Consider the following 18358-nt stretch of genomic DNA (forward strand, 5'->3'; position numbering starts at 1 on the left):
GGTGCCTGTGGGTACTTGTAGGTGCCTGTGGGTACTTGTAGGTGCCTTTGGGTACTTGTAGGTGCTTGTGGGTACTTGTAGGTGCTTGTGGGTACTTGTGGGTTCTTGTGGGTGCTTGTAGGTACTTCTGGGTGCTTGTAGATACTTGTTGGTGCTTGTAGGTGCTTGTGGTTGTTTGAAGGTACTTGTGGGTGCCTTGTAGGTACTTTTGGGTACTTGTAGGTACTTGTAGGTGCTTGTGGGTGCTTGTGGGTGCTTGTAGGTACTTGTGGGTACTTGTGGATACTTGTGGGTACTTGTGGATACTTGTAGGTACTTTTGGGTACTTGTAGGTTCTAGTGGGTACTTGTGGGTGCTTGAAGATACTTGTGGGTGCTTGAAGATACTTGTGGGTGCTTGAAGGTACTTGTGGGTGCTTCAAGGTACTTGTGGGTGCTTGTAGGTACTTGTGGGTGCTTGAAGGTACTTGTGGGTGCTTGTATGTACTTGTGGGTACTTGCCCCGGGTGTTTGTAGGTACTTGCCCCGGGTGTTTGTAGGTACTTGCCCCGGGTGTTTGTAGGTACTTGCCCCGGGTGCTCCTGGGTGCTTGCCCCGGGTGCTTGTAGGTACTTGCCCCGGGTGCTTGTAGTTACTTGCTCCGGGTGCTTGTAGGTACTTGCTCCAGGTGCTTGTAGGTACTTGCCCCGGGTACTTTTAGGTGCTTTTGAGTGCTTGTAGGTACTTGCCCTTGGTGCTTGTAGGTACTTTGCCTCCTCCATAGGATTAGCATTACACTAAATTTTGGAAGCTCGTAACTCTGGTTATATTAGAGATACGGGGGTATCCTTTGATTATGTAATAGTCCTTTTTGCCCCTTCCCTCCTTCGTTAACATTTGCTCCATAGGATACTCCATATACGGGAAAAACCTTGAAGTATAAGGGGAAAAGCCTGGAAATCTCATGGAAATTTGTTTTCCAAAAGTTGTATGAACCTTGTTGTGGAACATATGTTATAAACTCATGGTTTTAGTTATATAAATTTTTACCAAGAAGCGATATCTAGTTCACTAGGGAGAAGGTATAAGATGCCTAAGTATTCGCGCGCCATAGTCCCTGTCCCCCTTTCAAAATGCAAGGGAGGGGGACGTTAAAGGAGGCCGGGCTATTTCGCCTCTCCTCAGTTGGAAAATAAGTAGTTTTCGTCATTCGCGTCGCGTTTACGTGAGTTTTCTGGCCCGTGACCAAATAAGCATTTTTAAACTGGAATTTAGGCTAGCGACTTTCCTGACTTGGAATAAAAAAACTGGTCCGTGACCATTGACCAGAGCACGTCGTCTGCTAAACTAAAGAAGTAGATAATTAAAATATTAGAATTTTAATGTGTGGAGTCTGGTTACCCTTGAACTTTCTTAGTAGTCTCGTGGACCACTGACCCCCCCCCCTCCGATTTAATTTTTGAACTGGACCAGGCAATTTTTAAACTGGTCATTTGCCTTGTGTCACCGCCTTATTTCCCTCGCTGGCGGGAGTTGCTTTGCGTTGTCGAGTGCGTGATGGAGTCGGCTATGCCTGGAGTCCCAACCTTGAAGGAGAGAGGATTGGAGTGGAAACCCCCATACATATAGCGTTGCCTGTGTACCCCCACCTACGGCACCATAGTCCTTCCAGCACCCTCAGCGGTTAGGTAGGGTCGTACTGGACGAAATTGCAAAGCTAGTTCTCATACAAATAAAATGGCGCTACGCGGTAGCACTTAGCAATCACCTACCGAAGGGTAGGGGCGTGTGCGAGGTACATTGGGAGAGATACGGTGCCGCAGGTCGCCCATCATCATTTCCAATCCATTTCTACTCCCATATCCCTGTCCCAACCCACGCGACTTCCAACCACTAGCATAGCCCACTCGATCACGCTCTCTTTTCCCCGGCTACATATTTTGAAGATGACACTTTTTAGGCGTATTAACAATCTTGGATCATCTTTGTGAACTTTTAGGGTAGCCCTGATTATATTTTGTTTAAGGTTTTAAGCTTAATATCAAACAGACGTTTGTTTATGCTACAAAAAATTTGAAATTGACAATCTCGGATCGTCTTTGTGAAGTTCTAAGGATATCCGAATTTCATATTGGGCTTATGACAATTTTGAGCTTAATGTTAAACGGACATAAATCAAGATTTTTATAAATTTTGTAAAATCGTCAATTTGGTCCTATTTCTGGAATTTTTAGGGGGGCACCTCGCGTTTCAATAAATGATTGTAAAAATTTGTATTAAGTTAATTACAATAAGAATACAAACTTTTATTGATTTACGTTTTTTTAAAGTATCATTATAAATAAATGTCTGATTGAGCTAATGTTATGGTCCCCTTTATAGACTAGTGGCGGTAGAGAGGGGTGTAGACTGTGTATCCCTCTCTCTGGGAGCGCTCTTGTAAGAGGCGATACTGTACGCTCCCAGTAGGCGGATGACACTGAGCTAAGAGATAGAAGGGTATGACGTTTGCATACGTAGTACTGCCATTACTCTATATTTGTTTCTGCTTAGTGCAGATTTTGAAAATGTAAAACAGTTTCTTAACATTCTTAATTAAAATGAAGACTGAAGGAACAGATATTAATCAAAAATGTCTTGATTAGGATCAAGACCTAAAAAGTATCGATAAGACTGAGGTTATCACTTGCCTGAAGGATCAGATATTAATTTTTCTTTTTAATTGAAACTTAAATGCATGCTTAAGAAAAAACAACGTTCCATTACCGTTTTCCGTTGAAATAAAATATTTTACTGGTAATCAATTTCAAAAATTTACTTATCTCGGCTTTTCGACCACAATTCCATTCCCCGAAAACATTTTATCATTACATTAATTACTTTTGGGAGATATCGTGTCAAAATAACCTATAAAACAATAAAAAACTGTAATAGCGGTCTGTTTAGCCATGACAACAACCTTTTAAAAGTAACTAGGATTATATAACCCTTTCGAGACTAACAGGACCTGAGCAAACTATAGCTTAACCTGCTACTAGCACGACCAGGGAGAATTGATGTAAACTGGAGTTGAAATTTCATCATGTGCGACCAGCGGCCCTGAGACCCCCATAGTCCCAGTGTGTGTAGAACATAGTTTTTTCGCTGTTATCTGCCAAAATCAATCTTTCTAGGTAGTGCCGCCTCCTCACTTGAATTTTTCATGATATATTAAGGTTTGAACGAACAAAATTCTAGATAACTATTTTCACAACCATGTCCCTCTGCTAACTTGAAGCAAACTTTCCTCTCTTTTTGCTGCTCATTACCGGTGCCATTCCCTTGAATTTCTGTTCGTTATAACTACCATCATGAGTTTATTTATTTCAAACCAAAATAAAAAAATGAATTCTTTTTCCTTTTGTGCTACTTAGAATTTTCAAATGTATATAACGTTGTGCCGTGACATATCAAATAGTCTCTAACCATTGTTAGAAACTCGAGAGAGAAATTGGGCAGTAACACTGATCATGCCCTGAACTATGAGAAAAAACAATACGACGGTTGACTAAAGTACACTTGAAATTACATCATTTTTCAAAACCGCGAGTAAAAATCTTACTGTCCCTATTGAATTTGGCGCCATCGGTTTTAGAATAATTAAAATGTTCCACTGCGAAGCGTGCCGGTCACGAATGGGGATGTAACGTCTTTAGGAACCTTTTAAAAAGCAAACCCATACACGTACTCTCCAAAAAGTAATTAATGTAAAGATAAAATGTTTTCGGGGAATGGAATTGTGGTCGAAAAGCCGAGATAAGTAAATTTTTGAAATTGATTACCAGTAAAATATTTTATTTCAACGGAAAACGGTAATGGAACGTTGTTTTTTCTTAAGCATGCATTTAAGTTTCAATTAAAAAGAAAAATTAATATCTGATCCTTCAGACAAGTGATAACCTCAGTCTTATTGATACGTTTTAGGTCTTGATCCTAATCAAGACATTTTTGATTAATTACGACAAAGATTATCGCAATTTAAATCGAAGTTGCCAGATTTTGAATAAAGGCTGATTACTCGTGACCTATTCATCCGAATTGAATTTGGTGAAAACTTTTCATATATGAATCGACCCCAAGGAATCCGAAAATCGCATTTATATCCTCGAGAATCCAATATTTTCAAAGTTGATAATTTTGACATTTCCGGTTTCCGGTATAAGTATGCAAAGGACAACTGTGAAACGGATAAAATATGAAAGAGAAATGCAAAACTTTTATAACGCACTTTATTCCAGAGCGCTAGCTTGAATAGTTTTTGAAATATAGTAAAATATGTGCGAAAACTGCAACGCGCAAAGACTTTTTTAACAGTCTGTACAGGGTAATCCTGCGTTTTTAAAAGTCACTTCCCAGGAAGCTAGACTAAGATTTAATAGCATTGGAGGCACTGATCTTTGGAAATATTTCCGATACGATGAACTAACGCAAAACGTTCGTCAGGCGGACGACCGAGTTTATGGCGACCTTCTTAACCGAATTAGAGTCGGAACTGTTACAAAAGATGACATTTCAACCTTAGAAAGTAGACTAGTTACGGGAGGGAACAAAATTGAGGTCGCTATGAATCTTTACCTTAAGCTGGTTAAAGATGGATTTCATCCCATCTGTTTGATGCCGAAATTGGCCATGTGCGATAAATTCAACATAAAAATGCTAGAGGAAAGTCGACAGAAAGTTGAATACGTTCAATGCGAAGACAAGCTCGTTGATTACGACAAAAAAAATACAAAAAACATTGTCAGGAGACTCCAAATGTTAGACAATGAACCGTCAAAAACTGGAGGTCTAGAGAGCAAGCTGTATCTCTGCGTTGGATCTCGATTAATGGTTAGGAGAAACATCAATTTTGAAGAAGGTGTTATTAACGGCACCATGGCCAATATAACGGGATTCCAAAAGAACGACAGTGGGAACATCACTGGTATCCGTATCAGAGTAGATCGGGAACCAAGCGGCGAGAACAACAAGCCCGACTTTTTAGTCGAGAAAATGAGCGTCAAGTTCTTGCCGATGACCAATTTATACGTCAAACGAACGCAATTTCCGATAATCTGGCATACGCCATTACTATACACAAAAGCCAGGGAATGAGTTTAAAATGCGCAATTATGGATTTGGTATCAAATTTATTTGGAACTGGCATGGCATACGTCGCTTTATCGCGAGTGACTTCCTTGGCTGGTCTCCATCTCTTGCAATTAGACCCGAATAAAATTATGGCAGATGGACGAGCCATTGTGGAGTATAATAGGCTGCGTCAAAAACACAGACCTGATCTTCCACTTATAGAAATAGTCGGGTCCGAAGGAAAGAGAGGTACAAAAAGGCCGATGTCGAGGAGTATTTTAGAAATTGAAGGAGAGAGATTTGATGAAACGACAAAAGAAAGACCAAATAAAAAGATCAGACTAGGTCTTCAGAGTATAGACATTTTTCCCTTGAAGGGATTTTAAAATGGAGATGGTGTAACGTGCTACGCAAATAGCGTTTTGCAATTGTTGTTACTGATTCCGGAATTAAGGAACATTATTAAAGAGCACAAAGGATCATTTAGCGATAAGCCCATTTTGACTTGCCTTCGTAACACTATTGAGCATGTTGAAAATTCCAATAAGACATCCAGCGAAGATGGTTTCAATTGGCGAACGGCTGTTGGGTTGCCTTTTACCCATAACGAACAGCAAGATGCTAGTGAATTCTTATGGGTTCTCTTGCCAAGACTTTGCGAAGAAATGGAAACTCCTGAGTGGGGTGGCGTAGCGGTTAGCGCTTTCGCCTCGCAGCAAGAGGATCCCGGACTGTGGCACCGGGTGAAAAATCTGGGAAGAAATCCTTCTGCGTTGAGTTTGCAAGTTCTCTCCCCGCTTGTTAAAGGAGTTTTCCTCCGCGGTCTAACCCGGTTTCTCCTTTCCATCAAAATTTGCAGAGGTTAACGGTAATAGTTAGTATAGGGCGCTGTCGGTTAGCTGTGGCATAGGGGCTAGCCACCACCCCTCTATGCATTGTAAAGGCGTTAGATATGTGGCAATAAGTCGCAAGATGACTTGGTCCAATTAGCTAGCTGAACTTATATTTAAAAAAGTGGTAAATTAAGGAAACATAGGAAATTTGCCCTTGAAATATACGCAGATATTGGTGTAAAATGTTACCGAGAAAATAATGAAATTGCAGGGGAAAAACTTTGAAGAAATTGTGGGTAAAAACTAGGAAGAAATTGTAGGGAAAAGAATAGAAAGTAATTGTTGAAAAATAACGGAGATACAAAGGAAAATATAAATTATCTAGCAAATACTCCATTCAAATATTAAGTAGGAACTTTATTATAATTTCATGGTTCGAGAGTTCTACAAAACTAATCAAAATCAAATGTTGCGAGTTAAATTCCAGCAATTTTGAAATTCATCCAAGTTATAGGAAATAGTTATAGTTATTTAGAAATTTTCCACAAACCCCAAAGAAACTAATTCCCTGCAGTCTATTGCTATAGCTAAATATTCCCTCAAACGAAGAACGCTTAGGAATATTCCAAAATGTAACTTTTCCATTTTCATTTCAATATATCATTAACATAGTTCGCAAAATCACCAGCGCCAATTAAATCTAGCAACATTAAATTATATAATGCTGTCAAACAAAACAAGGGGATCTAGCTCATAATTAAGCCATATCACTTGTGATCTCTCGCTATCCCTGATTAAATCGATTTTCTCTTACTGAAATATCCTCTAGTATACTACACGGGTGAATGTGGGGGGGGGGGATATTTTTCCTTTGCCAGCGATGCAATGTGGGTCACACGTTTATAAGGCCATACTTCCTCATATCCGTTAAAAAGATACTATGGCCATAATCTTCCAAGCAAGCGCCTAGACAAACCTCTTTCCCTCTGACCGTTTCAATCTCCCTTTCCTCTCTCTTGAAGCTGATTTACCACCGTTAAAAGTATATAGACATCTTATTCTAGCTCTTCTACTCATGATGCATTTCCTCAAAAATTCTCAATGATATATGTATAGAGTTTACACAACAAATAAAAAATTTTATTCTGCATTTCAAATACTGTAATTTTTGAACTAACTTCATAAATAAAGTACAACATTATATGCTTATCGAAATCAATGTTATTGGATATTATAAGTTAAATGTAATTAACGATAATTAAGTACTTCTTTAAGCTATTAGAAATAGATCAACTCCAAGTGTATGTCGGTACAAAAAACATAAAATTATTCAAATTTTAATTACATTAAGACTGAAGGGACAGATATTATAAAAAACGTCTTGGTTTGGACCAAGGCCGAAAAAACAAACGATATGTTTGAGGTTTATCAATTGTCTGAAGTTTCAGATATTGCAATTTATTTTTCAATTATTTTTATTCCTTTAATCCTTAATCAATATTTAATTCAATCAACTGATTTTTACTGTTAATCGATCTATTCCCTCTAAATTAATTTAAAAAATTACATATCTACGCTTTTTCAAGAAAAATTCCATTTTCCGAAAACATTTTATCATGAAATTAATTATTTTGAAGGGATTTCGTGTCGATGCTGACTAACTTCTAAGCACCTTGACGGACACAGTTTTAATTCTTGCTGGCTTGACAATTTTTCCAGTTTGCACCAAAAAAGTTCAAATCTGTTGTAAGTTGCTGAGAAGACTAATGTTCAAGAAATTATGATAAAGAATTTATTTTGCTCAAACTAATTTATAAACTAATGTCGTCTACTTAAGACAAAGCAACAACCTTGGTCCTGTGTGGTTTCTGTTAATAGGTAGCTCTCCTTTTATGCACTCCAAAAATATGATATCGTTATAAATATAACCAAAGGAAAGGGTAAAGATTACATAAAAAGAAATACTTCTCAGCAGAAATAAAATGGTTGAACAAATCATACCTTACCACTTGTGCCAAGGACCGATCATACAGAAATTACATAAGAAGAAACTAAAACACAGGGGCGTTGCCGCCATTGAGGTCTTCTCCCTCTCGCCTAGAAGCACCGCTATAGGCACTGCGAGTTGACTAGCCTCCCGCCTGTACTGAACTTCGGCATCTTCTGGCGATGGCCCTTGGTGCAAGGAAGAATACCCCAATGGTCGCCTCGCCCCTGTGTGTTTTCCAAAATGGTCTCTACGCCTGATGAAATGATTGCGCGTAATACGTAACCGGTTTAAAAGTAGCGCCAACAATGTAGTTTGCCGTGATGACGTTCCAAATCTAGTTTGAGTTATGGCCAAGAAGCTTTGAACTTCGGAGAGGGAAACTACAGTGCAACCTTTCCTTCATAGTCGCGACCAAAAAAATGTTAAATTTCGATATTCGAAGGTAAATGTATAAATGCATCCACTATTAAATATTTACATTTTCCTTTCGAGCTATATCAAATATCGCTTGCTCTTTTTAGACACTTAGTATAATATTTCAAATATTCAATATTCAGCCCCAACACGTTTTCCCTTCAAAATAATTAATTTCATGATAAAATGTTTTCGGAAAAAAGAATTTTTCTTGAAAAAGCGTAGATATGTAATTTTTTAAATTAATTTAGAGGGAATAGATCGATTAACAGTAAAAATCAGTTGATTGAATTAAATATTGATTAAGGATTAAAGGAATAAAAATAATTTAAAAAGAAATTGCAATATCTGAAACTTCAGACAATTGATAAACCTCAGACATATCGTTTGTTTTTTCGGCCTTGGTCCAAACCAAGACGTATTTTTTATAATATTTTTAAAGAAAATAAATAACTTTTTACCATATATTATGGTCTTCATTTATAAGCCTACAAATTGAAAACTTATCTTTAATATTAGAACATACACTTTTAAAGAATTTTTTTTCTTCTTTATATTATGGTCTTTATAAACAGTAAACGTACAAAATTAATCAAATATTGACAGGTGGGGGGGGGGGTGTTCCTCCAAAAAAGAAGTGAGAACGTAAAAACTCAGCTCCCCCGCTTTAACAGTGGCCGCCATTGTTGTACGCTGTACTGGCCTACTACTCTCTTTCAGATGGTTTCAAATTCGGATCACTCTTGTCTGTGGTACCTTGGATCGTCTCTTTGGTTTTTAAAACTACGCTACATTTAAGAGCAGTGATATTTGATTGTATTTTGATTGGATTGTACACAAAATCAGAAACATTTTTTTCTTTTTGCGTTTTCTGTGGTGGCAGATAAGTCACCCTTTTCCCTAACAGTATATGCGAAGGAGTCAAGGGACTGGGTTCCCCTACGTCATTAAATACGTAGGTTATTAGTCTATCTTTAATTACGGCTTCAGTTTCCACTAACATGGTCTCTATTTGAGAGTACGTTTGTGCAGTCTTCCCCATTCTTTTTTTAATGTTGTTCTTGTTGATCTAACCAATCTCTCCCAATAGCCCCCATGCTACGCCTCTCTTTCGGTGATAAACCTCCATTCAATGCCTTTTTTACCAAAACATTCACTACATCAGGGTCTTTTAGCGTTTTGTTTCAACTCTTTATCCGCCTTTTAAAAGGTTTTCCCTTTGTCACTATATATAATGTGTGGTATGCCCCTCCTAGATATCGTTCGAGTGAATGCTAACAAAAAATCGTGAGTAGATAATGAAGAGACCAGCTCTAAGAGCACCGCTCGCGATACGGCACACGCAAAAAGACAAATATATGATTTTTCCATTTCAGGATGATTCTCTCAACTCTTTGCGATTCTTCTGGAATGGGTACTTTTGAAGTAGCGCTTCCACTTGATGAAGAGACAATTTTGTTGATATCAAGATTTTTCGAGGCATTTCTCGTGGTCATTCTTGTGGGTGAGGGTATTACGCGTTCTCTGTTAGTATTTATTACTAATTGTAAGTGGAATGACTTAGCGCTCAAGTTAATAAAGAAACGTGACGTGTGTGTTTAATCAATGCGGAACTAATATTACATTTCATTGTTGTAGTTACAGTTAAGTTTAAGAGATGGCGTTGCGCGCACTACTATCCTTACATTGGTGCGATATTTAAAAATTATGCTTCAAATCCTAACACCCCTCCTGGTTCTTTGATCCCATGCATTCAAGGTGTTGATGCATTCTTGGACTCGGCAGAATTATCATCAATTGATCCGCGATGTTGAGATTTGAGTTCACATAATGAACTGTTATCTTCTTAGCTTCAATTAAATCGTGTTGTGGAAGTACCTTAAATCTATGTGTTTAGACCTGTCCAACGTGGTGCGGTTTTCGCCCAATCTTGGTTATCAATGTTGACGTTAACAATGCTACCCAAAAATTCACTCTGTCCGATTTCTTCAAGTAAACTCCTGACCCAAGTGCATTCTTTGCTACATTCACTTAAAGCTACAAACTCAGCTTCCACGGTACTTAACGCCGTACATCTTTGTTTCCGGCTTAGCCAACTAACAGCAGCGCCTCCAAGTTTGATGATGTAACCGCTAAATGATCGTCTGTCTTCTACGTCTGATCCCCAATCAGAATCAGTGAATACTTCTAACTTCTTCTCATTCTTTTGGTAACGCAAAGCTCGAGTTTTTGTACCATTAAGATATCTCAGTACATGTTGCATACCAGTCCAGTGTTCTGTTGATGGGTTGGGGTTAAATTGACTCAGTAGCAAATGATAAATCAGGTCTTGTCTGTGTCGCTAAGTAGAGTAGGCTTCCTATTGCTTGTCGATATAGAGCAGCTTTCTCAGTATTTAGTTCTTGACCTTTCTCGTAGCTTTTATACTTCACTCCTAGACATAACGGAGTGTCGATTTTCTTCGAGTTTAGCATACCCATCTCTTCAAGTAATTCTGTCGCGTAGACTGTCTGATCCAGTATTATCGATCCTTTGTTTCTTCTCACTCGTATCGATAAAATATGTTTCGCTTCTTCATATTTTAAATTTCTTTTACATTCCTGAACATCACCAGATCATCTACGTAGGTCGTTAGTATTAATTCTTTATTTTTACAATAATTAAAGCAAGGATCTGCTCGGGATCTTTTCAATCCTTGTGATTGTAGAAACCGATCTAGATGCTGGTTCCATAAACGTCCCGATTGATGGAGTCCACATATACTTTTCTTAAGTTTCCATACGTAATCCTCTGCCTGTAGTTTAGATATCGGGGGAACATGAGGAAACGAGCTTCCTAGTTCTTCACATAGCTCTAGGAAATTGTCAGGTATTTCGACATAAACCTCTTCATCTATTTCGGCGTTTAAATAAGCAGCCTTGATATCCAAGTGGTGTATTGCCCAGTTCTTTTCAGCAGCTTCATATAAAATCCTGGTAGTCTTCATCTGTACTACTGGCGCATACGTCTGGTCGAAATCCAAACCCCGTCGTTGGGTGTTACCCAATGCTACTAATCTTGCTCGATATCTTGCTAAATTTCCCCTTTCATCGTACTTTGTTTTAAGGGGGAAGACAACTGAAGACTAATCAAAAAAGCCCGTTTTAGTTCGAGTCCAGTCCCCAAAATAATAGCCCAAGAAAAAAAACTTTACAGATATTACAAGCGTTTCTATTGAAAAAGGGGTAACGGTGTCACGCGAGGGGCAAACCACTCGCGTAATGGTGGTCAATGAAAGAAATTGTGCTATCCAAAGATAAAATTCCCGAAACATTCTCAGGTGTTCACAGGTCAGGTGGACGGATTTAATTGAAATTTTTTTAATCGATACAGCTAAAAATTGTCTTTCGAATGACATATTAGGCCAAAAATTAGGTATTGAATTGTAAGAGTTGGTCTTGAATAACTACAGCCAAAACTTCACCAGCGGGAAAAAATATTCTGACTCAAATATTGAGTTAAAACTAATGAAAACTATTTTAATCGCTAGGAGAGGGTTTAAACTATAAGCGAGTAAAATTTTATCCGTATGGGGCTATTATTTTGAACACTGGACTCGAACTATTTTGGGATGTCTTCAGTGGTCTTCCCCCTTAATGAAAAATGTCGAGGTGAACATCCCCTCTTGTTCAGGTCGCTATCTATCCCTGATCAGTAACGCACGCCCTTTCCCTTTCACTGGTAATCTTAACAGCGCTTGGAAGAAAAGAAAAATTCCCCATTTTCAAAGATGCAAGATCAGGTTCGTCTCACCTAATGTTCAATACATTAAAGCCTTCATGACAGTTTTTTCTATCGGCGTTAGTATAGCGTCGAATAATAATAAATAGTTAACTGAATTCCGGTACAGGGATGGTTTATAGAAGGAAAACTTCTAAATATCCACTATAATACCTACTACACGGGGGATAGAATTGTGTTATTCCCCGCAGATCTGAGCGCCATCGTTTGAAAAAGATTCGAACTTTAGGTCAGTTGTCCTCCCCCTTAAAGATCCATTTACTACGAATAGTCTTTCTATTTGGTCTTTTAGCAAATTCGAAGGTTTCATTTCGTAATAGATTGTCCGTTTCTTCAATCGTAGCTTCTTTCCATTTATTTTTCTGTGGTCCATTTAACGCTTCTTTTGTGGTTTGTGGATCTACCTTCTTGATTGATGTTGCTTTATTTACGACGTAATCCTTCAACCATGTTGGTCTTTTGGCTGGTCTTCCTGTTCTTGATATTTCAGTCTCTGGTTCTTGGTGATTTATGACATTTATTTCTTCTCTTTCCTTTCTTTCCTCTCGCTGATTTTCTTCAATGTCAGCATGTTCACCATTTCCTCGCTGTTGTTCTTCAATATCAGCATGTTCACCAACAACATCATTCACCTCCTCGTCGTCAATGTCAGAGTTACTGTCATCATTTTGGTCAGGAACTTCTGTAACGTACATTGGTGTATGTCCTACGTTTAGCGCTCACCACATACTGTCCTCAAGTGAGCGATATGTTGACTTAGTCAAGGCTTCTTGTTTCTCTGTTTTCATAGGAAAAATGTTTTCTTCGAAGGTGACGTCCCGGCTTATAAGAACTTCATCATTTTTCGGGTCCCAAAGCCGGTATGCTTTTGCAAGGTTGTCATATCCGATGAATATACAAGCAGTACCTTTTTCAGAAATTTTTTTTGATCTTCGCTTGTTGACCGCCCAGGCGCGTCACCCAAAAACTTTTAAGTGTGCCAAATCCTTGGGCTTTTCCTCCCAAAGTTCTAGAGGAGTTGCTCCTCTATTAGCTACTGTTGGGCAACGATTTCTTACATAAGTCGCGTATTTACAGCATCCGCCCAGAATGTCGTGGGCATTCCTGATTCGAGCAGCATACATCTAGCTGTGTCAAGAATAGTTTGATTTGCCCGCTCTGCTATCCCATTCTGTTGTGGAGTGCCGGGGATTGTTAGCTGTCTGTCGATTCCCAGCTTTATTAGTTTAGCCTTAAAGGAGTTTCCGGTATACTCGCCCCCATTTTCACTACGCAGTGAAACAATTTTCTTGCCTTGAAAATTTTCGACCTTTCTTCTGTATTCATCGAATTTTTCTTCCACTTGACTCTTTCGCTGTAACATGTGAACTTCGGTATATCTCGTGTTATCATCTATTAAAGTGACGAAATATTTACTGCCCCCCCCTTGGAAGTTGGAGTCATGGGGCCTACGACATCAGAGTGTATTAGTCCCAATGGCTCCGTCTCTCTTGTGAGACTTTGTTTGGGGAAAGGCTTAGCTTTGAGTTTTCCCATCATGCAGACTTTGCAGTTCCCTTCATTCTTCTCTTCATTAACTGCTATGTCGATTTCGGCATTGGTAGCAAATTCTCGTAGAACGGCCAAATGAAGATGACCCAATCGTTTGTGCCATAGGTCTTCAGATTTTGACGCTAGTTTAGCTGTCATTGTCTTGGATTTAATTTTATTACCGTCTTCTTCTTCTGTGAAGTAATAGAGGCTGTCTTTCTTCTTTCCCGTCGCAATGATATGACCACCCTTCGTGATAACCGCTTCTTATTTGTTTATTGAAACATTTAGACCATTTTCCGTGATCTGTGGCACGGAAATGAGGTTGCCCCCTAAGTCAGGCACGTACAAGGTGTTACGTAAAGTAAGCATCCAGCTTCCACATTCTTTGGATAGTATCATACGAGTGTTTCCTACTCCTGTACTTTTGAACATTCCCCCTCCTGCTACTTCAATGTCAGTATCACACTCGGTAAATGTAACAAATTTATCCCGATAAGGTGTCATGTGATCAGTTGCGCCACTATCCATCACCCAAATATCATCAACATTAACGGCTTGGTTTTTCTGTCTCGTAGCTTTTAAATCTTGTTTTGAATAGCTGCGCTACCTCTATCCTTTCCAAAGACATTATTAGTTATTGATTGAACCTTCGCAGCTGAGTGAGACTTTGCACCAATTCTTTCTTCTGATTTCTTCTGTATATCAGTCTCATCATACGGACAATCTTTGGCAATATGTCCAAATTCCAGGCATTTGTAACAGCGTCTATTTGAATAATCCTTTGATTGGATCTGGGGTGGGTTCCTTTTACAAGATCCGCATGCTTCAGTACTTGCAAAATTTCTTCTCGTAGAACCACCTTTATATCTTCCTCGGGTACGTCCTCGAGATTCCCCTCTAGAGACCGATTGTGTTGCTAGTGCTTTATTTTCGATCGCAGAGAAACTTTCTTTCACACTCGTGCCCCGTTTGAAAACTGTAAACGTCTCTCTTCTTCTATGAGCTTAGCTTTCAAAGCAGTCATATTTAAATCATTTTTGTCAATTTTCAAACTTCGTGACAAGAATTCGTAATCTTTAGGCAAACCGAGCACTGTAAACCCAGCCAGTACTAAATCGTCAAATTCGAATCCGGCATTTTTAATTTTATGGTATAGAGCGTTTCTTCTGGTTAAATATTCACCGATACTTTCGTTGGTTTTTACCTCTCCGAGTGACGTATGTCACGGAGAGGTTCTGTAACGATCGTGTGTGTCTGTTTGTGTGTGTGTGTCTGTTGTTACACCCACGTGACCGCGTTCGCAGTTTCCAAATCGGAGCAAACATGTTCGCCATTACCGAACTGTATTCACAGTCACGGAAATGGCTCCTCCACTTGAGTTCTCACACCACCATCTTCTGGTCTTGATCCATCCCACACGGACACCAGTCTGTACATACTGGCTTCTAATCACCACCATCTTCTGGTCTTCGTCCCTTCCACTTGGAAACCTGTCTGTACATACTGGCTTCTAATCACCACCATCTTCTGGTCTTTGTCCATCCCACTTGGACACCAGTCTGTACATACTGACTTCTAATCACCACCATCTTCTGGTCTTTGTCCATCCCTCATGGACACCAGTCTGTACACACTGGCTTCTAACACCACCATCTTCTGGTCTTTGTTTTTGTCCATCCCACATGGACACCAGTCTGTTCACCTGGCTCCTACACCACCATCTTCTGGTCTCTGTTTTTGTCCATTCCACATGGACACCAGTCTGCAAACCTGGCTTCTACTCCATCGTCATCGTTTGGTTTAAGACATTCGCGGCGGTCAGCTAGGGTTACGAGAAACGTCTAGCCTCCCTAGGGTGGGTTGTCCACCAAAGGTTTTCGCAATTGCGGTTGTTCTTGATTTTAACTGTAGTTCGACACCCTTATATACTACCTATTTGAGTAGGGTGAAGCAACCGGCGTATGCTTCATTTCAAACGCCAATATTAGTCAAGTCTGTCAAGAATGTTTAATTGTTCTTTATCAAAACGATGTAACGCTCTATAAGGCGAACAACTAACGAAGCAAATATTTAATATTAATTATATTTATTTTAATATTTAAGATAATCTTGTTTCGCAACTCAAAATTAATACGGAAAGAGTTAAAAAGCAGTCTTATGTTTTTGTCTGTGTGTGTCCGTCCATTGTTACACTAGTGCGCAGTGTTGGGCACATTTATTTCGATATATCTTTTTACCTATCAAAATATTTTTGTTTTCGCCCCTATCAATTTTTTACCTATCAAAATATTTTGGATTTCGCCCCTATCAATTTTTTACCTATCAAAATATTTTGGATTTCGCACCTATCAATTTTTTACCTATCAAAATATTTTGGATTTCGCACCTATCAATTTTTTACCTATCAAAATATTTTGGATTTCGCACCTATCAATTTTTTACCTATCAAAATATTTTGGATTTCGCACCTATCAATTTTTTACCTATCAAAATATTTTGGATTTTGCACCTATCAATTTTTTACCTATCAAGGATAGGTTTTTACAAGTTCCCGTGATGAAATAGATAACAGAAATAAGGAGAAGGAGCTTAGTTACTAACTTCCTACCGCGAAATTTCCGATTAATTTTATGTGTAATTTCTTTTGACTGATCACTAGAATAAATAAACCGATTCGCGGAAACAATCCAATGAATCTGCAGGCTAGCTTCGGAGGGAGAAATACCGCGAAAAGGGACAGCTTCAAAATAACTGAGGAGTTACACCCTTTCATTTCTTCGGCATATTGTCCATCGCTTGAAACTTTCGTTCACACCGGGAGGGTGGGACCGTGGGAGCGGTGGCGAGAGTTAGCAGATTCCGGGTTAGAGCCCTGAGACCTAACCGAGGCTCTTTTTTTTCAGGCGCATGCGCGATTTTTTTCTCCGGACCGTCGGCCGCTAAAATTTACTCTCGCGTGAGTTGCGACGGCGCGAGTCGTTAGGCTTAGAAATTTGAAACTTGGTTTTTTCTCTCTCTAACGTCAGTGATGACGTACTTGCGCACCGCTGATGCGTAGTAGCTACTAGTCGGCCTCGGGTAGATCTCTCTCCAGACCTACCGGGAAGAGGGAAGGAAGGAATTCACTAAAATTTTATTAAATATATTAGAATATCATTTTTGCTTTCAAATATTTTTAATAGGTAGCGATACCTATCAAATTTAAATCAAATTAAATATTCTTAAAAACTAATGAATCAGGAAAAGTATCAAAAAAATTCCTTAGGAATCGGAACTTTCAAACTCAATTTTTTTCATGCCTATCATTTAGGTTGATCTATCACTATAAAAATCGGTCAAATGATAGCTAGATTTTTTTCCAACTATCAAATAAAGTATCAGATTCAAAAAAGATATGATAGTGCCCATCACTGCTAGTGCGTCGCGTTAGCAGTTAGCCTTGCGTTGATGTGTTAAGAAATCATACAGAACCTTAATATTCCCTTTTTCCATAATATAAAGTGAATGTGTAGAAGTATTTTTCGTAATTATGATGCATTTAGTACTTTTGTAGCTTTAAAGCTCTGCTTCATTTTGATATTCCTAAGATTTTTTTTAATATTGTTATTTGAAATGGCTGTTTATTATTACTTAAGCTATAGTACATCTGTATATACAATAGTCCTTGGTTTAGTAATTTCATGAAGAAAACTAAGACCTAGACTCTGGCGGGTATATCAAGTATTATCCGCAATAGGCTTAGTGAAACAAAGAGTAAATAATTGAGGCCTGAGGTGAAGTAAACTTTGGGCTTTGATTTTCGTGTCTGTAATGAAGAGACATCAACGGTTCAGAGTGAGCCGAAAGTTAAATACACTCTTAAATAATCAGGTTAAGATTTTATAATAGAAGAAAAGATCATGGTGGCAATTAGGTTAGTAAAAGGGCTAATGGTAAACGGGTAGTAGCTACAGACTTTTTATTTTATTTATGATGCGCATTGACTATTAGAGCGTCTAGCTACAATATAGCTTTGGTGTTATTTAACGTTAACATTCATGTTGGCAAACTACTGCAAACCAGTTGTGAATGTAGCTATCAGAATATAGGGTAAACAGCTGAAACGTAGACTTCATTTCCTGTTCTTTTCCCCATTGACTGATTTCCATGTGTCCAAGATTTACCCTTATTGGATGTAAAATGTCGTCTGCTTTACTGTATATTCACTATGCTTGGAATACTGCTTCAATATTTCGTAAATTTTTACTTCAAAAAACAGAAATAATTCCATATCTAGGTAAATAAGTTTGTAGTAGTAGACCTCTTGACTCGGAGAGGTAATATTTTGGTTTTCCCAACTTGTTACCTCTCCGTGTGACGTAGTCCAGGAGAGGTTCTGTAACGGCCGTGTCTGTCTGTGTGTGTGTGTCTGTCCGTTGTTACACCCACGTGACCGCGTTCGCAGTTTGCGAATCGGAGCAAACGTGTTCGCCATTTCCGAACTGCTTTCACAGTCACGGAAATGGCTCCTCTACTTGAGTTCTCACACCACCATCTTCTGGTCTTTGTCCATCCCACACGGACACCAGTCTGTTCTTACTGGCTTCTAATCACCACCATCTTTTGGTCTTCGTCCATCCCACACGGACACCAGTCTGTTCTTACTGGCTTCTAATCACCACCATCTTTTGGTCTTCGTCCATCCCACACGAACACCAGTCTGCACTTACACTGGCTTCTAA

This window comes from Phalangium opilio, unplaced genomic scaffold (genome assembly GCF_054372755.1).
Source record: "Phalangium opilio isolate 3A_F unplaced genomic scaffold, DU_Popi_V2 ptg000063l_1, whole genome shotgun sequence".
Taxonomy (NCBI): Eukaryota; Metazoa; Arthropoda; class Arachnida; order Opiliones; family Phalangiidae; genus Phalangium; species Phalangium opilio.